Raw genomic sequence first — 22,200 nt, 5'->3', positions numbered from 1 at the left:
TACCTCTTAGTGATCAACATACAAACAATTATAGTGCTATGTTAAAAACGTATATAAGCCATTTTCGCATGGCTATCCAAAGTTTTACATACCAAAGTTCAAACAAACATAATAGCCTATACATGCGAAATGTTCTCTTAGACCATCTAAGAAGAAGATACCAAAAGTTGCTAGTCGGTGTGATGACTTGATGACGGCCCGATGCGCAAAAAGTCGAGTCCAAGAAACCTAAAATGGGTGACAAGCAAACACCGAGTGAGTATATAACTCAGTAAGTCATAAGCAATGCACTACCATCCATTAATAACATTATCACAAGAGGAAACAAAATGGGACGAGGCTAATTACTCCATCCAAACCGAACTATACCATAGTTCCTTAGACCTTCGATTCAATCTCATACCAAGTTACACATTCACATTCCATATACTAATCAATAGGATATTTGAGGCATTTTTATACATCGTTTTGTTTTCGTTACAATCATACAACTACATGACCTTTCACTTATTCCACGATAATTCTTATGTACGTGACTTCAATTAAAATTGTCACATAGGTCCAAAACTTACCAAGCTCAACTCCAAATATAAACATAGCGCCTATTAGCCATGAACTCAAGGTACTCACCCGATCCGCTGTCCGTGATCAACTCAATAATGTCGCACACTCAGTGTCAATAGTGATTCAAAAGTATATAGCGAGTCTGCACACTTAGTGCTACATAATCAACTCACACACTTAGTGCTATATAATCAAACTCGCACACTTAGTGCTGTACAACTTTTAAACCCGCACACTTAGTGCCAATCTCATGATCATAAATGTTTATACCCGCACACTTAGTGCCGAAATCAACAACTCAATACATCTCACCTCTTTTCTTTTCGTTCACTACTTTCATCACCACATACATACATGTATATAAATTTATCATTCCTTTCGGCATAATTACATAGACATTATGTCTATTTAAATCAATACAAAATATATGCTTAGTGACTTACCTTGTGTTGGGTAAAATAGTTCCAAGTCGGCTACTCGATGACCTTCGTCTTTCCCTTGCTTGATTCTCCTTCTTTAACTCCTTGAGCTTAATCAATAAATCAACTAGTTTAACCATCTTGCTAAACATTCATAATTCAATTACACATGCATATGTATGTTTGTATATTCGGCAACCATCCTCACTAATTACCCATTTAGTCGATTATACACATAATTAAAGGTAACATCACGAACGGGCATACTTATGTATATTTATACATATATATATACCCTTCCAAATGGGCATCACAACTAGATTTAACACCACCTTCATACTCAATTAGATGGCCGAATGTATGTATATATATACAATGTCAACTATAACATCTTTTAAACACCTAATTTCATCTCATGAACACTTAATCAAATTTTCCTAATCTAGCATATATTTTCACATCTATTTGTATCATCATGTAAATTCTCATATAACTACATTTCTTAAGTTCTACATCTTAATGCCCATTATAGCCACTCCCATGGTCTAAATCTAACAATCGGCAACACCTACCTTTTCACTATGTTTGCCGAATACTCATTCTCTTCTTAGTCCTAAATTCGGCACTTCCAACAAATTAGCTTAACAATTCCAACTTTCATGCTAACATCCCAAGCAACTTAGCACATCCATATAACTAACATGTTAATAGCTTCAAGGTATCAACTAAAATTTTTAAGCTTCTTTGTCAAATCCCAATTCTCCAACAACCCCAAATCCAACCATGGGATAGGTAGAATTCAAACTAACAACTAAAACATGCATGAATCTCATGGACAACATCAAACATACCTTGGTCTAGCAACTACCATGGCTGATTTTCTCAAGCTCTTCCCCCCCTTCTTCTTACGACATTCGGCCAAGCAAAGAAAATGAAAGGATGGACACTTTTTTTTTTCTTTTCTTTGTTTTCATCATATCCCTTTTCATTATTTTATTCTTTCTAACATAACCACTAACTAAACATGTTTGCAACATGTTTCCACCCATAGCATGGCCGGCCATCATGCTTAACTTTTGGGTAAATTGACATGCAAACCCATCATTTTCACATTATGCATTAATAGCCCACTTTACATTTGCCTAGCACATTTCTAGATTTTCTCACATAAGTCCTATTTGATAAAATTCACTTACAATTAACAAAATCCAAACATGAAATTTTCACACATGTATATGTACATATAATGAGCATCAACTATAACGGTCAATTATTTTTATGTCTCGGTTTAGTGGTCCCGAAACCACTTTCCGACTAGGGTCAATTTAGGGTGTCACAACTCTCCCCACTTAAGAAATTTTCGTCCCGAAAATCTTACCGTAAATAGGTTTGGGTATCGTTCTTTCATAGAGTTCTCAGGTTCCCAAGTAGCTTCTTCCATTCCGTGTTTGAGCCATAACACTTTCACTAACGGAACCCTTTTGTTTCGCAACTCTTTCACTTTACGGGCTAGAATATGGATCGGTTCTTCTTCATAACTCATATCGGCTTGAATTTCAATCTCAGAGGGGTTTATTACATGCAAAGGATCGGATCGGTAACGTCGAAGCATCGAAACATGAAAAACATTATGAATCCTTTCAAGTTCAGGGGACAAGATCAATCTATACGCAACTGGACCAATTCGTTCGGAGATTTCGTACGGCCGAATGAACCTCGGACTTAGCTTGCCCTTACGGCCAAATCTGAGTATCTTTTTCCAAGGTGAGACCTTAAGAAACACTTTGTCTCCCACCTGATACTCGATATCCTTTCGTTTTAAATCCGCATACAATTTCTGATGGTCTGTGGCTGCCTTCAGACTTTCACGAATTATTTTTACTTTCTGTTCAGCATTTTTAATCAAATCCACTCCAAAAATTTTACTTTCACCGAGCTCGGTCCAAAACAATGGCGTACGGCATTTTCGACCGTACAAAGCCTCGTAAGGTGCCATCTTAATGCTTGATTGAAAGCCATTGTTGTAAGTGAATTCGATCAAAGGCAAATATCTTTCCCATGAACCACAAAACTCGAGGATGCAACATCTCAACATATCCTCAAGTATCTGAATTATCTGCTCGGATTGACCATCGGTTTGGGGGTGAAAAGCGGTGCTAAAATGCAACTTGGTACCCAAGGCTTCTTGAAATTTCTTCCAAAATCGTGAGGTGAATCTCGGATCTCTATCCGACACAATAGAAATCGGTACCCCGTGTAATCTCACGATCTGAGAAACATACAATTCAGCTAGTTTATCCAATGAAAAATCCGTACGTACGGGGATAAAATGAGCCGACTTAGTCAGTCTATCAACAACAACCCAAATCGCATCTTTCTTACTTGTCGACAATGGCAACCCAGACACAAAATCCATCGTGACTCGATCCCATTTCCATTCAGGTACCATGATCGGCTGAAGTAAACCCGTAGGCACTTGATGTTCCGCCTTTACTTGCGACATATTAAACACTTCAAACAAAATCGAAATGTCTCGTTTCATACCATGCCACCAAACCGACGTCTCGGATCGTTGTACATTTTCGTACTCCCGGGTGAATTGACATTCGGCTAAAATGAGCTTCGTTCGAGAATCATTGAAATGAGTTCTGAATTTCTTGGAACACACAACCGACTTCTGAACCTCAAACAATCGTCATCATCAATTTGAAACTCTGATTCCATATTCGAAACACATTCAGCCCGTTTTGCAACCAATTCATCATCAACTTTCTGAGCTTCACGAATTTGATGAATCAACAATGGTTTGGCCTTTAATTCCGCCACTAGTACATTGTCGGATAGAACAGACAAGTGTACATTCATCGCTCGTAAGGCAAACAGTGATTTACAACTTAAGGCATCTGCAACCACATTAGCCTTTCCCGGGTGATAGTCAATGACAAGCTCATAATCTTTTAACAACTCGGCCAACGTCTCTGTCGCAGATTTAAGTCTCTTTGAGTCATCAAATATTTGAGACTTTTGTGATCCGAAAATACATGGCACTTCTCACCAAATAAGTAATGTCGCCATATTTTCAAAGTGAATACGATGGCAGCTAATTCGAGATCATGGGTCGGATAATTTTTCTCATGTGGCTTTAATTGTCTCGACGCATAGGCCACAACTCGACCTTCTTGCATCAATACGCAACCCAACCCAAGTAGGGAGGCATCACTATAAATGACAAATTCCTTGCACGATTCGGTTTGCACTAGAATTGAGCTTCAGTCAAATAAGTTTTCATTGATCAAAACTTTTCGACATCTTTCCGTCCATTCAACTTAACATCTTTTGAAGTAGCCGTCATTGGTGTGGCTATCATCGGAAACCTTTTACAAACCGTCGGTAGTAACGGTAAGTCCCAAAAGCTCCGAACCTCAGTAATATTTCTGAGGCTTCTAGTTAAGTATGGCTGAAATTTTGCTCGGGTCAACTCGAATACCGATCGCGGATACCACATGACCCAAGAAGCTAACCTCTCTTAACCGAACTCACACTTCCTGAACTTAGCATATAACTGCTTATCCCATAAAATTTGCAACACTAATCTCAGGTGCTCAGCATGTTCGGTCTCATCTCTTGAATAGACCAGGATGTCATCAAGGAACACAACTACGAACCGGTCCAAATCTCGTCTGAAGATCCGATTCATCAAATCCATAAATACCGCAGGGGCATTAGTGAGTCCAAACGGCATCACTAAGAACTCGTAGTGCCGTATCTCGTTCGAAAGCGGTTTTGGGTATATCCGAATCTCGAATCCATAGAATCGATAATAACCCGATCTCGGATCTATCTTTGAAAACACCGTGACTCCCTTTAGTTGATCAAACAAATCATCAATACGCGGTAACGGATATTTATTCTTTATTGTCACCTTATTCAGCTAACGATAATCGATGCACAACCTCATGGTTCCGTCCTTCTTTTTCATAAACAATACTGGTGCACCCCAAGGTGAGAAACTTGGTCGAGCGAAACCTCTATTCGTCAATTCTTGCAACTGAGCTTTCAACTCTTTTAACTCGGTTGGTGCCATACGATACGGAGCTATTGAAATCGGCGTAGTCCCAGGTACAAGCTCAATGCCAAACTCTACCTCCCGAACAGGTGGTAAACCCGGTAATTCTTCGGGAAAAACGTCCGGTATTCACAAACCACCCAAGACAGATTCGGGTTTCTTTTCTAACTCTTTGTCATCAAGTACATATGCAAGGTATGCTTCGCACCCTTTTCTTACATATTTCGAGCCAACATTGATGATATTACGGTGGCAACCCTTTTAAGTCCGTAGACTCAACTCGGATTATCTCGTTATTTGCACCTTAAATCAATGGTTTTTCTTTTGCAACTCACCCTGCGTCATATACGGTCAACCGGTCCATACCAAGAATAACATCAAATTCATCAAATGGTAAAAGCATCAAATCGGCGGAAAACAGATTCTCGGATCATTAGAGGCATCTCTTACACACTTTGTCAACAAGCGCATATTGACCCAAAGGATTTGACACTGAATTACGAACTCAAGAGACTCAATAGGCGTAGTCTTCTTGGATGCTAAAGTCTCACATACATAAGAATGAGTAGAGCGAGGTCGATTAATGCAATTACATTAGTGTCAAAAGAGTGAAAGTACCGGTGATAACATCGGGGAGGATGCTTCCTCTCGTGCACGGATGGCATATGCCCTAGCAGTCTGAGTCTCGGATCGAACACCAGTATCGAGGCCCTCTCTAACTACCACCCCTACCTCCCGAAATTCTCGGTGGTCTACCAGAATGTCATTCCACTAGGTCTTGCACCTTGCATCTTATTCTTCTCATCAAGCTCGTGCAATCTCTAATGAAGTGGTCCTTGAACCGCATCCGTAGCAGAGCCTGTTAGTAGACTTACCCCAACATTCACTTATGTGTCGTCTTCCACATTGGGTCATTCAGGTTTCTCTTGGCGATTATTGCCCACACTAGCTACCAAGTAGCTCGGAGTCCGTCGATGGTCGTGCTCTAATGGAAATTCCCGATCGCCTCGATTTAATAGTGTCCTCCCGAAATTCTTTACGATCGAGAATGGAGCTTTACCCATCGATCTTTTACGATAGTCTCTAGCTTCAAATTCAGCCTTCTTCTTCTCCTTTCCAAGTTCTTCCGCCTTGCAGGCTCGTTCAACTAGTGTTACGAATTCTTTTATCTCCAAAATACCCACTAGTAGCTTTAAATCTTCATTCAATCCTTCTTCAAATCTCTTGCACATAGCAGCCTCATCAGCCACACACTCCCGGGCATACCGACTGAGTCTTACGAACTCATGTTCGTATTCAGATACTGTCATACGGCCTTGCTTGAGTTCCAAGAATTCCTTACGCTTTTGATCGATGAACCGTTGACTAATATATTTCTTTCGAAATTCTGTTTGAAAGAAATCCCAAGTAACTCGTCCGTTTGGGACTATGGAAATTAAAGTCCTCCACCAATAGTAAGCTGAGTCTCGCAACAAGGATATAGCACACTTTAGACATTCATCGGGCGTGCATGACAGTTCATCAAACACCCGAATGGTGTTATCAAGCTAGAACTCGGCCCTTTCGGCATCATCAGTAACTATGGCCTTGAACTCCTCAGCCCTGCGCTTCCTAATCAAGTCTACAGGTGGCTTACTCAGCCTCACAGGATCGATGAATCGATGGCATTACGGGCTCTTGGGGTGAATTATTCAAATTCGGGAATTGTTGGACAGCCGGATTGGTTCGGGCATATTGCGCGACCCACTCATTCATCATGGTAAAGAAGGCTTGTTTAGCCCCCTCACCTTAATTATTCGCAGATGACTGAGGTTCAACAGGCGGCGTCCCTTGTGCAGGAGAAGCCGCTACACTTTCAACGTCATCCGCCAAGGTTCTCTCTACACCGGGATCCATTTACTAATCAAAACAAAAATTTTAACCGTCAGAAGTCATCACACATTTAAACATTAACATTAAGGCATGTATAGCTAGACTCATACGTGCTATGATAGTCCTAGAACCGACAAAACCATAGCTCTGATACCAATTAAATTGTAACACACCGTATCTGAGACCGTCGTCGGGGTCGGACACGAGGGGTTAACAGACTTCTTTCACTTAATCACCGTTCATAAAAAAAAAATTCCAGACAGCTGGCTAACTATGTCACTGTCACCTTAAAAATCATATCTTGAGTTATACAACTCGAAAATCAGTTTCGTGATTTTTCCCTAAAACTAGACTCATGTATCCATCTACAAATTTTTTTCTAGAATTTTTGGTTGGGCCAATTAGTACAGTTTATTAGTTAAAGTCTCCCCTGTTCCAGGGTGCGACTACACTGACCTTCCTGCATTACAACCTGGATATCTCCCTATACAGGGCTTCAATACTGATTCCGTTTGTTTCTATAGAAACTAGACTCAAAAAGGAATCTATACATAGATGGCATGACTTCTAAATGTCTCGGGTTAATTTATAATGAATTTTCAAAGTCAGAACAGGGAATCCAGAAACCGTTCTGGCCCTGTTTCACAAAAACCCAAATATCTCTTAACATACAACTCATATGACCGTTTTGTTTCTTCCATATGAAAATAGATTCATCAAGGTTCATTTAAATAATTTATTCACTATTTAATTCCATTCCTACTATTTTTAGTGATTTTTCACATCCACATCGCTGCTGCTGTTAGCATCTGCCTTTAAGGTAGACTTTACCTATTTCATAGTTTCCATGATTCAATTAGCCCTTTTTGCATACATAGCACAAGGTATAATCATGATTAACCATTCCAATGGCTAATCGTTTCCAACATTTCCATACCTCTTAGTGATCAACATACAAACGATTATAGTGCCATGCTAAAAACGTATATAAGCCATTTTCGCATGGCTATCCAAAGTTTTACATACCAAAGTTCAAACAAACATAATAGCCTATACATGCCGAAATGTTCTCTTAGACCATCTAAGAAGAAGATACCAAAAAGTTGCTAGTCGGTGTGATGACTTGATGACGGCCCCGTATGCATAAAAAGTCGAGTCCAAGAAACCTAAAATGGGTGACAAGCAAACACCGAGTGAGTATATAACTCGAGAAGTCATAAGCAATGCACTACCATCCATTAATAACATTATCACAAGAGGAAACAAAATGGGACGAGGCTAATTACTCCATCCAAACCGAACTATACCATAGTTCCTTAGACCTTTCGATTCAATCTCATACCAAGTTACACATTCACATTCCATATACTAATCAATAGGATATTTGAGGCATTTTTATACATCGTTTTGTTTTCGTTACAATCATACAACTACATGACCTTTCACTTATTCCACGATAATTCTTATGTACGTGACTTCAATTAAAATTGTCACATAGGTCCAAAACTTACCAAGCTCAACTCCAAATATAAACATAGCGCCTATTAGCCATGAACTCAAGGTACTCACCCGATCCGCTGTCCGTGATCAACTCAATAATGTCGCACACTCAGTGTCAATAGTGATTCAAAAGTATATAGTGAGTCCGCACACTTAGTGCTATATAATCAACTCGCACACTTAGTGCTATATAATCAAACTCGCACACTTAGTGCTGTACAAATTTTAAACCCGCACACTTAGTGCCAATCTCATGATCATAAATGTTTATACCCGCACACTTAGTGCCGAAATCAACAACTCAATACATCTCACCTCTTTTCTTTTCGTTCACTACTTTCATCACCACATACATACATGTATATAAATTTATCATTCCTTTCGGCATAATTACATAGACATTATGTCTATTTAAATCAATACAAAATATATGCTTAGTGACTTACCTTGTGTTGGGTAAAATAGTTCCAAGTCGGCTACTCGATGACCTTCGTCTTTCCCTTGCTTGATTCTCCTTCTTTAACTCCTTGAGCTTAATCAATAAATCAACTAGTTTAACCATCTTGCTAAACATTCATAATTCAATTACACATGCATATGTATGTTTGTATATTCGGCAACCATCCTCACTAATTACCCATTTAGTCGATTATACACATAATTAAAGGTAACATCACGAACGGGCATACTTATGTATATTTATACATATATATATACCCTTCCAAATGGGCATCACAACTAGATTTAACACCACCTTCATACTCAATTAGATGGCCGAATGTATGTATATATATACAATGTCAACTATAACATCTTTTAAACACCTAATTTCATCTCATGAACACTTAATCAAATTTTCCTAATCTAGCATATATTTTCACATCTATTTGTATCATCATGTAAATTCACATATAACTACATTTCTTAAGTTCTACATCTTAATGCCCATTATAGCCACTCCCATGGTCTAAATCTAACAATCGGCAACACCTACCTTTTCACTATGTTTGCCGAATACTCATTCTCTTCTTAGTCCTAAATTCGCACTTCCAACAAATTAGCTTAACAATTCCAACTTTCATGCTAACATCCCAAGCAACTTAACACATCCATATAACTAACATGTTAATAGCTTCAAGGTATCAACTAAAATTTTAAGCTTCTTTGTCAAATCCCAATTCTCCAACAACCCCAAATCCAACCATGGGATAGGTAGAATTCAAACTAACAACTAAAACATGCATGAATCTCATGGACAACATCAAACATACCTTGGTCTAGCAACTACCATGGCTGATTTTCTCAAGCTCTTCCCCCCCTTCTTCTTAGGACATTCGGCCAAGCAAAGAAAATGAAAGGATGGACACTTTTTTTTTTCTTTTCTTTGTTTTCATCATATCCCTTTTTCATTATTTTATTCTTTCTAACATAACCACTAACTAAACATGTTTGCAACATGTTTCCACCCATAGCATGGCCGGCCATCATGCTTAACTTTTGGGTAAATTGACATGCAAACCCATCATTTTCACATTATGCATTAATAGCCCACTTTACATTTGCCTAGCACATTTCTAGATTTTCTCACATAAGTCCTATTTGATAAAATTCACTTACAATTAACAAAATCCAAACATGAAATTTTCACACATGTATATGTACATATAATGAGCATCAACTATAATGGTCAATTATTTTTATGTCTCGGTTTAGTGGTCCCGAAACCACTTTCCGACTATGGTCAATTTAGGGCTGTCACAAGTTTGGGAATCAAATTTTGAATGATAAGAGCTTGGGAGAGCAATAGACGACAAACAAAAGAAAATGAAGAAAACTATCGTGAAATATGTAGGTGGGGGGAAAGATATTAGGTTGATTTTAAAGTTTTGGTTTAACTGCCTTATAAACACTCAAAATTTAGCCCAATTTACAAATCAGTCCTTATGTCAAAATTAATGATCTCTTAAACACCATTTTCTGAAATTGATTTAATTTTCTAAAAGCAATACACGAAAACATTTACGGTTACCATGCTTACAAAATTTTCGAGCACACTAAAGCTAAAATCCCCAAAATACCCCCAAACTCTTAGGCCCAATTTTGGGGTGTGACAGAATTAGAGAAATAGATCGCATCTATCATGATCCACAACGAATACGTTTTATTTCTACAAGTAAAAGATGACTTAGAGATTAAATTAATTTCTTTGAATTATTATTTAATTAATTGTAATTAAATAGTTAAAGTTTGGAGTGAAAATTCAATTAATTAGTCATCATTGTATGGCCAAACAAGGTAAATTAAATTTATTTACTCATATACTCTAGTATAGTAAAGTTATCATGACTTTAATGAAAATAGAGTTGGATTGAGAAAATAATTTTGTAACATCCCTGCTCGACCCGATCATCGGGTCTGAGCTATAGGATGTCACTTCTGTTGCCAAAGTAACTATTGTCAAATTCAACCTAAGTAAATCATTCAAACATTCAATCACATCATAAACACATTCACATTATGATAAAAAAATTTAAATCTGAGCCTTAATCGAGCTTACGAAAGCTCTTTGCCAACCCGAGGTTGAATTAGGACTAAACTGAAAATTTTCAAAATGTGGCAAGTGAATATCATAATATCCAAGGTTAAGTGTCATGATTCCATAGACTGTAGCTAAACTTCAAATTAAACAAAGTGGGTTTCGCGATATTAAATACAGTAGCCAAACTTCCCAACCTGAGGGCCAAATTGTAAAACTTTCAAAATATAACAAGTGGTTATCATGATATCCAGGGTGTGCTATTGTGATACCAAAAACAGTCCATTAATTCCCTTGTTTTTGGCAAAAAGATACAACTTTGGGATCTATTTCAAATTTCCACCAAACTTATCATTTTGTGAATAAGTGACAAATTTCATTAGCACCAAAACACCACAAATTCATGCAAAAAAAAAAATGCAAATAACCATATTCAATCTCATATCAATGTGTATCACCTATTCAATCATTAGACATATCATTTCAATACCATGACATACAATCCAAACCATTTGCCACTTGCTAAACATTTACTTAACTTACCTTAACATTATAGCAAACTAAACATTTATACAGTTTGGCAATCAATAAGGCATCCTTTGGCATACTTTAAAGTATCATATGCTTATCAACATATACAACCAATACGTTAGTCCAAAACTTTGCTTATCACGATCATGAAATAAGAAATTGTATTAAAAATGCAATTTGAAACCATGTATAACACAAATCATATTTAATTTATGTAATTCAATTTATATTCAATCCATTTCAATAATTTCACTTCCATTAAGTTACATTTTCTCACGAAAGAACCTTAGTAAAACGAACTCGGATACACAATACTATATTGATCACACAAGCTAACAGTGATCATGTTATTCACACAAACTGACATCATATCGAGGTTACCAGTCCAAGATAAACCAGTGATACATATAAGCCGAGAATCTACAAAAAATTTTGGATCTCATATAACCATGTAAATCCCTTATCGTTTCCATATTTGACCCTAATGGCATGTCATACGTATCTAATCCTTTACTAAGTTCACACAGGCATTATTATTGTAATCATATCAATTCAATCCCTGTAACAACATATACATGTCATACCAATCTTATAAACATTCCATTTCTATTTCGGTACCTTGTACCTATTCATAAATACCATATTTTTCATACTTTGCAATTTAGTCCAATTGATGCCAAAATCACCAAGTTTGCATTTATATAAACTAATAAGAAAAATAATTACAATTAAATTATAAAATGAAACAAAATAGTAAGCTCCATTTGAACTTACCTGGAAAAACAACAAACGAACAAGTCTTTAAGGACTAATCAACAATTTTTCCTTTTTTTCGATTATCTTCGATTTGGTTGAATTCCAGATCAATAAAATAATTTGATTCAATTTATCAATTCCAAATATTTTATAACATCCTATTATATGCACGAATCAATCCAATTTCATTTTTTGAATATCTCTGAAGTTTTTTATTTTATTCAATTTAATCCTTAAAATCGAAATTGTTATAACTTTCAATTTTGAGCTTCGTTCTAAAACTAATCTCAATTACATCCTCTTATGACCCTCTACTATCAATAATTATAGAAATTTCACATCAAATATTAAATTTTTACACTTTGGTCTTTTTGGACAACACTATTTATTAAACATTATAATCTAGTCCTTTTTCATATCTAAACTTAAAATCTATCAATTTAACACCAATTTATTTAAGAGCTCATTAATGGAAATTTTTAGAAACTTTAACATCTTTACAAATTGGTACATGGGCTAGCTAAATCAAGCTCCCATGACCTCAAAACATAAAAATTACAAGTAAAAGGACTTAATTGAACTTACAAATTATAGACTGAAAGTTGAACTTCAAAATAGGATTTGTTTCTTTCTTTTATATGGCATGAAGAAGAAGATGGAGAGAAAATAAAATTTTTTATCATTTTTTAACTTATATAGTTTAATTAGGTGTTAATTAAAGCTTAATTAATTAATTTAACTTTGTTTAATTAACCTTAATCAGCATTAAACAAAATTAGTGGATGACAACATCCATTTCCACTATTGAATAAAATAAAATGGTTTAGTTACCATTTTTATCCCTTTGCAATATAAAAATTTATAGTGATGAGACTTTTTCAATTTAGTCCTTGTATCGTAATTAATTATCAATTCAACAAGAATAAAGTACTAAACTTTAATAAAATTTAATGCTAGCCTCGTAAATATTAAAATTTAATATTTACGAACTCACATTACAAAAATGGAGTTTTGGAACTACTGTTTCTGACACCACTGAATATCAAGCTATTACAAACTTAATTAGGAAAAATAAATAAATAATATTTTGGAAAATAGAGAGAAAATTGTTGGGTTGGTAAAATTATATGGGTACGTTTAAAGGACCAAGAAGAAACATATAATTGTAGCCAAGATAGGAAAAAAAAAACCTAATAGGCCTATTTATAATGGAATGGGTGGAACACAAGAATCCCTAAGGAGGTAGGTACCGCCCACCCCTTGTAATCTTAATTGGGCTAAATGTTTTCTATTAAAATTTTACTATTTTATTTATCCTTGTTCTAGTCTAAATCTTGTGATTTTATCTATATATAGTGACTATGGGCTAGGTAAAAAAATACACCATGCTAAGTGTCAACACTTTGTCAAAATTCAGTGAGATATATATTCTAAATAAATTCTAATTTTGAGTGAGCTTGCTTTTCAATTTTTATCATTTTGATAGTTATTGATATTTTTAGTGAATATCAATAGAAAGTTTTTGTCGTATTGATCAATTTATGAATTAGAGCCTACACTCTAAGCAAGTTGAGGTTCAAGAATAGTAGAGAAAATCATGTAGGTTGAAATTCGGGAAACATCTTATACCACATATTCCAAAACATATGTATGAACTCGGTAAAAAGTTTGTTGCTATAAATAACACAACTGCTTGATTCTAGAAAAACTTTAAATTTCCGCTTTGCAACAAGACTATTTTCTAAACCAAATTTCTCCAACATTATCTTTGTGTAAGCTCAAACTCTTGGATAAACAAACTACATTTGTATTGTCTAATCGTGTGATTCTCTCAATGGTATATCTTCAAAATGTGTATTTAGGTTCTTAAGGATAACCAATTATTTTACCAGTTTCTACTCTTTAACTTTATATTGATGGTGGAGTTTATTTGCCACCAATTGAAAGTACCTAAACACCTTCAGTTCTCCAACATGTAGAGACTTTGCTAATTTCAATTTTGCTATGAAGACTTCATATTTTGTAGCATTGTTTGAAGCAGGAAAGATAAAGTTCAACAATACTATCCTTCTTATCCCCTAAGATTTATGAGTAAGATCCCTACTCTTGCTTTATCTTTAGCCAATGAACCATCATTGTATATTACATAAGAAGAAGAGTGTTTGAAATAAAGACTATATGAAGCCTCTTCTTCAAGAGAATCATATGTAACAATTGAGTTATTTGGAGCCTGAAGCTTAGGCACATTAGGGGATTCTATAGTTACAAGAAAGAACATTCTGATTAGAATTCCATATGAATAACTCTCATGTTATTTCAAATTTAGTTTTTGTAGAGCTTTGTCTCTCCATCATTTTTTTTTTTTGCATATTTTGTTCCTGTAAAGCTCCAACTCCCTTAATGTTGATTTTTAGTGCAACTCTAATGACTATTTGTAGGTTTTATCTTTGTGGAAACTCAAAACCATTTCTGTGATTTTGAAGCTTTATCTCTGTTATATATTCTATCTCTGCAATATCGTTTTATTTCTCCATCCATATGTTATGTCATTAACAATGCACATATGTTGGTGTTGATTTCTCCCATTTGTGTTAGGTGTTATTAATGTGAAGCTTTAGTTGTCTTCATGACGTTTTTTATGCAAATTTCATGTTGTCTATTAGTTACATTATGAAGAGCTTTAGCTTTACAGTTTTTACAACTTTATTCCACAAATTCATCCTACTGGCTCCTTTCAACTTTAAATATTTTCTTTTATAGAATCTATAGATCTATTTTATAGGTCTTGCACTACAACTTTTAAAACTTTACTTTTTAGATTCAGTTTTGTGTTTGAAAGAGCATGACACATGGTTTATGGTGTAACGCCCCAATTTTCGGGAATTCTGTGAATGTTGGCATAGGTTTAATTATGTTAATGGGCCTCTAGAAGGCCCAAGCTTAATATAGAACCCGGCAATTTTAGTTAATTTTTTTGTTCCATAAGAAAAAGGGGGTGAAATTATGAAATAGAAACTATGTGAAAATGTTTGAAAATGCTATAGGCTAAATTGAAGTGGCCAAATAAATAGGAGTGCAAAATAGGAGGATTTGCATGACAAACCTCCCATTTTACATGAAGTAGCCAGCCATCATGTTGTTGTAGACAATATGAGCACTTGATATCCATAATTCATGGTACAAATTGATAATGGGTTAGGTAAATGTTCCATGATAATGGATTAGGTAAATATTCCATGATAATGGGTTAGGTAAATGTTTCATGATAATGGTTTAGGTAAATGTTCCATGATTGGCATTTCATGTCTTTTGGATTAAAGAATTAAATGGATGAAATATGAAATTTTATTAAAAGAAAAAGGGGTGAAAAGAACAAAGTTTTGTCCATCTTTGTTCATCATAGCCTAAAGTTAGAGAAGAGAAAGGAGAGGAGAAAGCTCTTGAATGTTCGGTCACTTGGGGAAGAAAATTGAAGGTAAGTTCATGGTAGTTTGCTTCTATCTTGATGTTCATGAGTTCTTCTTGATTCTACCTTAACTCTTGAAGCATATTTTGGTTTTTGGTTGTGTTGTGAGCATTTGGTCATGAATTAAAATGAAGGAAATGGTTGTTGTTTCATGTTCTTTTGATGAAAAATGGAAGATAGGTGAAGTTGAGCCAAACAAATGAGCATGAATGTACCTTAGATGCTAAGGGGAAAAATCGGCTAACATGTTGTGCTTTAAAATGATGAAATGGAGATTATACTTAAGTAAACTCATAGATATGTGATGATTGATTGGTGATATACATATTTAAATAACATGCATGCAAGTTATGTGTGAAAGAGTGATTTGGTAATAAATCTGCTCGGGACAGCAGCAGTAATGTGACTTTGGAAAATCACCATAAATTATGAGAGATGAGTTAGAAGGTGAATAAATTATGTAATTAAATATTAATGAGTCTAGTTTCAAATGAAATAAACGAGAACATATTTTTAATTCTGTACAATGAGAAATTTGATTCGTAATGAAGACTGGTCAGATTAGTCAAACAGTGAAACATGGGAAACTTTAAGAAAAATCTGGTATTGATTGGCCAAACCAAAAATTCTGAAAATTTTATGGATAGAATATATATGAGTCTATTTTCAGGGAAAATTAACGGCACTTGATTTGAAGTTTCGTAGCTCCAGTTATAAATGATTTAGTGACTGTTGCTCAGGAAGACAGCTTGCAGTGAAATTATGATTATGTGGTAAACATTGACAAAAATTTGTTATTGATTTCTTATAAGCTTACTATGATCTTTAGGTGTGGTTGGCCGAATATTGTAAGGGGTTAATACGTAGTTTGTATTTGAATAGTTAGATTAACGTGTTAGTAATCCAATTGTAGGCGGTTCGTGTGTGGAACTCGTTAGCATATCGTCGCAAACAGGTGTGTAACTGACACCCTCTCATAGACTAGATTAGCAAAAGCCGAAAAGTCGAAATGTCGAAAAGTCGGTATTTTGGGAATTTGCGAGTGTGCGAATGCTATTAAGATAGCTGGGTTTGTATATTTGGTAATCTAAAGTAATAAACTGCACTACGCGCGATTTCGTACATTTTGATAATTTGGGCTTAATGGGCCAAAGATCGGGTTCATGGGCCAACGGCCCAATTCGTAAGTATCTTGTGTAAGTGTTCGATAGTACGTAAATAGTTAGGATATGCATGAAAACCCTAAAAGCAGCTAAATTACTATAATACCCCTATGTATAGAAAATTACTGTTATACCCTTAAGTGGAAAATTACCGTTATACCCCTAGGGTTAATTTTGACTGAAAAGCATGACGATCTGATTCTGTATGATGTATGCCATGATCATATATCTGTTGCATGGGGACATGGGTTATATTATGGAGGAAGCGTCCTGGTGGCTCTGCCACAATTATCTGATCTGGTGGCTCTGCCACATATATCTGTTCTGGTGGCTATGCCACGATTATCTATCTGGTGGCTCTGCCACATATATCTGTTCTTCTGGCTCTGCCACAATATCTGTATCTGGTGACTTCGTCACAACATCTGGCAGCCTCACTGCGATTTCTGTGGTGTGTAGCGGTTGGGTGGGTCGAGTAGTCTCCCCACATGGTGTAAGACTGGTACGGGGGTGTTATGGATGAATCTGGGTTGGGTTTCTGCATAAACATGTAATATCTGTTCTGTTCTATTTTGGGCCTATGAGCTTTATTTTGAATTTCTGTTCTGGGCTAAGGCCAACTTATTCTGTTTCTGTGGGTTGAGCTAATTTAGACTATGGTTGGATTATTTTACACACTGAGTTTCCCCAAACTCACCCCTTTTATTTTCATCCACGCAGGTAATCCCCAACCATAGTGGGCTTGGAGCTGTGAGGGAATTCGGAGTGGCCACCCGTTCTAAAAGTTTGATTTTCCTCTGGTGAACTGGACATCCTTTTAATTACATTTGAGGTTTTGGGCTTTTAAATGTAATAAGGCCGCTTATTTATTTTTGATGGTTTTTATATGTTTTATTAAGATAGGTAATATTTATATTTAACTGTTGAAATTGGATAGCTTTAGGGCGCATTTTCAAAAACAGTAATTGATTTCAAAATAACACTAAAATGTGCAAAGCTTCCGCAATGAAGATATTTTCCAAAATTAATCACTTTTCCTAAAAAGGACTTAATCAAATCGGTTTTCTAGAAATATACATGACGTTAAGGTATGACAATGGCGGTTTGCATGTCTAGGATTGGATCCGAAGGGAGTTTGGTACTTAAGCAGTCCGATGGACTCACCTCCTATTTTTCGGTTTCCTACCTGGTGCACAGCTTCCATTCACTTTAACCTATAATGAAATCATCTTTTAAAACACTCAGTAAGTTTTCTTTCTGGATCGAAAATGTTTTGAATGCTTCGACGTGGCATGTCGGATCCGGCCATAACGTCTGGGTCGGGTAAGGGGTGTTACATATGGTGTACCTTGAAGTGAATGCGATGATAGATCACACACGTTAAGTCTGATTTCTCTTTTTTGTGTTTAGAGTAGGGTTTAAGGTGCAATTTTCTTGTTTCTTTTGTGTTACTTTATGAGAAGCTCTAACTCTATTGCTTGTACAACTTTACTCTACAAATCCATCATGTTGGTTCCTTCCAGCTCTAAAGATTTTGCTTTACAGATTTTATGTATTAGTCAATAGATTTATAATGATAGTATTTTTAATGAATGACTAGTGGGATGCATTCTTTTTCCACTTAGCAATCTAATAGGTAGCTTTTTAACGAGGCATCTGTTTATTATAAAAAAAGATTAGTTGTTTATTTTTTATTGGGTTAATATCTACTTTATCCTTTATCCTTTAAACTTGTTCACTTGTACTTAGTTGGTAACTGATTCTTTTTTCACTTAGCTAGTATGTAAACTTGTATTTCATTACACACTTTGGTATCTCTACACTATCATTGTTAGTTTGTGCTGCTGTGATGCTGACAACCAATCAAACGGTGACATGTGGAAAAAGTATAAAAATATTTAGAAATTTATAAAAAAATGCACACTTAGAATGAATCTGAGCATCAATTTGTATAGGTTTATTCTAGATGTAACAACCTAAACTCAGCCTGGACGTTATGACCAGAACTGGAGACGTTACTATAATGTATTTAAAAATCTAGGATTAATTTGATTTGTAAAACGTTTTCAGCTCTTGTTAAGATAGATTCAAGTTTGTTTGAGGAAAATACATTTCTTAAATATTCTAATAACTTTTTCGATTAATTACTTCTAAAACACTTACGTTGCAGCGAAAATACTTAGTTGAGTCCAGTTTTGAAAACACAGTTTGTTATTGAACAATTCAACGTTTTGCAAATCAGATTTAAACCCACCAAAACATTTATCCACCTAAAATCGAAAAATATCAATCCAAAAGTTAAAACAGTCTAAAAAAAAAGTCCAAATAGTCAAACAAAATCGAAAAGGTAAATTTAAAAAAAATAGCAAAATTAACAGAAGAGTTTAACCGAGCTCTCGTGGTACCAACCCGTCCTAAGTATAGGTTACCTGAGAATCAAACAAACTAAGAATGAGCTTACAAGCTCAGTAAGTAACTTATATAAGCATAAATATCAAATATAATCTTTAATCAAGCTTTCAAAAGTTAAACATACATATATATATATATATCATATACAGAAACAAAATCAGAACAGACTAGATGCAGATTTACATTTCTACGCCCATTCGCTAGACACCATCTCCGACCATCCTAACACACTATATAGGGTATTAAATACCCCATCTAGCCCTACGCACCGCTTAGTGTCAGTATGATACTTTTCAAAATACTTGCAACTTAGCTGCCATTTACAAAAATATGTGTGGCTGTGCCACCAAATACGATAGATAATAAAACTGCCTACACTTCCTCCATAATATAATCCCACCCCAATGCATATGCAAAATTATCGGATGTCATAAACACATGTCATACATATTCACATAATAGATATAGATTATGCTAGCATATAACATATTTATGCATATCATATTTAGAGCATACTTAGTGTAAAACATAATTTGCACGCATACTTTAATCATAATTAGCATATCAAATATCACGATTTATAAGGTAATTTTTATCTTACAAACCCTACGGAAGGTTTACATTTGACTCGTACGACGAATACAACCCTAGGGGAATTTTTTAGATTTTGGGTCCACACGCCCGTGTGGCCTACACGACCTGAATAGCCCAGATTATGTGTCTCACACGGTCCAGCACACGGTCATGTATCGCATACGGCCTACCACACGGCTTGCACAAGTCCATGTGGCGTTGACAATTCAGATTTTTAGTTTTTGCCGCTCGTTGTTTTCTCGAGTTTTCGTAACATAACTTGAAAATTTTTTATGCCAATCCACCCACGAGGCTTCCAAACCCTAAAAACATCAATTAGATCACTAAAATTAGGAATTAAAATGACACGATTTTGGCAACATAGATATCAATTTTCCTTAAACTACGAAACGAACCCACAATCGAACAACCACACATCTTCAAAACAGAACTAAATGCTTACCCAAGCACGCAACATCAACATGCGAACTTAAATCGCTGGAGAATCGCCTCTTCCCTCTTGTTCTTCTCCTAAAAATGCATCAGAATAAATTAAAAACCCAATTACTTAACACCTATTTCCGTAACAAAATATTTACTCAACAAATACCCTAATCCTACAAGATTTCCCAATCTTACCTGATGATAAAATTGCACACAATCACCACACTAGTTCGGAATCCGAAGAAAATAAGTGTGAGTGGCAACAAAATAAACAAAGAAAGAAAAGTAGAGGACAAAGAACAATAGAAACGAAAGAAAGAATGACTAGCAAAAGAAAGTAAACAAATAAAAACAAAAATAATCAAGAAACAAGAAAACAAAAGGAACAAACGTGCCAAAAATAAAGGAAATATGGGAATCAAGTTTTGGAAAAACATAATTAATTAATTAAAACTTATTTATTTTAAAAAAGAAATCAAATTCTATCCCACTACTAACTAATCAGAACTTTAGGAGTTTAATTTTAATCCAAACTCATCCACCAAAGTGACACTAAAAATGACATAAAAATATTTCATTTTGCTCACGCAGGGATTCCAACATAAAACCCAAGGATAAGCTAACACCTTACTATTGAACCAGCAGGCTCATTCTGATACAAATTTAACGAAAACATAATTTAAATCATAATGACCAAGATAAGAATAGGGACAAAAAAATAAGAAAAATTCTCAAGGTTGAGATTTGAATCCACGACCTCAAGCACACACCCAAAGCACTTAACCACTAAAGTAGACACTTAATCATGGTAGAATTTAACAAAGTCAGGTATTTTTTTAGGGGGGGCGTTACAACTCTTCCCCTAAAAGAAATTTTAGCCTTAAAATTTTACCTGATTCAAACAGATGTGGATACTGTTGTCGAATCGTATCCTCAGACTCCCAAGTAGCTTCTTCAGTGCAATGATTCTACTACATAACCTTAACCAAAGGAATGGTTTTCCTCCATAAGACCTTAACATCTCGATCCAAAATTTGGATCGGCTCCTCCTCAAAAGTCAAATTCAGTCTTACCTCAATCTGCTTAACAGATACAATGTGAGATGGGTCCAACCGACACCACCTTAACACAAATATTTGGAACACATCTTGAATACGATTAAACTCCGGAGGTAGCTCTAACTGGTACATAACCGGTCTAACTTGTTCCAATATGGCCTAATGAACCTAGGGCTCAACTTACCCTTACGTCCAAACCGAAGGACCTTATTGCGGAGAAATACCTTAAGAAAGACTTGGTCACCCATAGAATACTCGATATCTCTCATTTTCGTATCAGAATAAGACTTTTTTCCATCAAAAGCCACATTAAGACGATCCTAAATCAGTCTAACATTATCTTCAGTCTCAAAAACCAATTTAAGACTCAAAACCTGTCTCTCACCTAACTCAATCCAACACAACAGGATACAACACTTATGACCATACAAAACCTCGTAAGGTGCCATCTGAATACTGGACTGAAAGCTTTTATTATACGCGAACTCAGCCAATGGTAGAAACTCCTTCCAACTACCTCAGAAATCAATCACACAGCTCTATAACATGTCTTCCAGTATCTGAATCACCCTCTCAGATTGTCCATCTGTCTAAGGATGGAACATAGTACTAAAGTGCAATCGAGCACCCAGAGCCTAATGAAGTTTCTTTCAGAACTAAAAAGTAAAACAAGGATCTCTATTATAAATAATTGATACCAGAATCCCATGTAGTCTAACGATATTGAAAATATATTGTTTAGCCAATTTTTGAAGGGATAATCTGTCCTGACAAGAAGAAAATGAGCAGACTTGATCATACAATCCACGTTGACATAAAAAGAATCCTTCTTAGTGGGTG

General features: G+C 35.5%; 2 long non-coding RNA genes across 2 annotated transcripts; one reads left to right on the top strand and one right to left on the bottom strand.

The window, feature by feature from the left end:
* The first annotated feature begins 15,576 nt into the window (after window positions 1-15,576).
* On the top strand, window positions 15,577-17,793 carry LOC128283528 (uncharacterized). Its single transcript, XR_008273889.1, has 2 exons — window positions 15,577-15,719; window positions 17,594-17,793. It is a non-coding gene; the product is annotated as an uncharacterized LOC128283528 (long non-coding RNA).
* A 2,037-nt stretch (window positions 17,794-19,830) lies between these two features.
* On the bottom strand, window positions 19,831-20,390 carry LOC128283561 (uncharacterized). The gene is made up of 2 exons (XR_008273933.1): window positions 20,322-20,390; window positions 19,831-20,181 (listed from the first exon to the last, which is right to left on the bottom strand). It is a non-coding gene; the product is annotated as an uncharacterized LOC128283561 (long non-coding RNA).
* Window positions 20,391-22,200: the final 1,810 nt, after the last annotated feature.

Source organism: Gossypium arboreum, chromosome 11 (genome assembly GCF_025698485.1).
Source record: "Gossypium arboreum isolate Shixiya-1 chromosome 11, ASM2569848v2, whole genome shotgun sequence".
Lineage (NCBI taxonomy): Eukaryota > Viridiplantae > Streptophyta > Magnoliopsida > Malvales > Malvaceae > Gossypium > Gossypium arboreum.
Note: the sequence above shows the minus strand (reverse complement) of the source record. Positions and strands in the feature narration are given on the sequence as shown.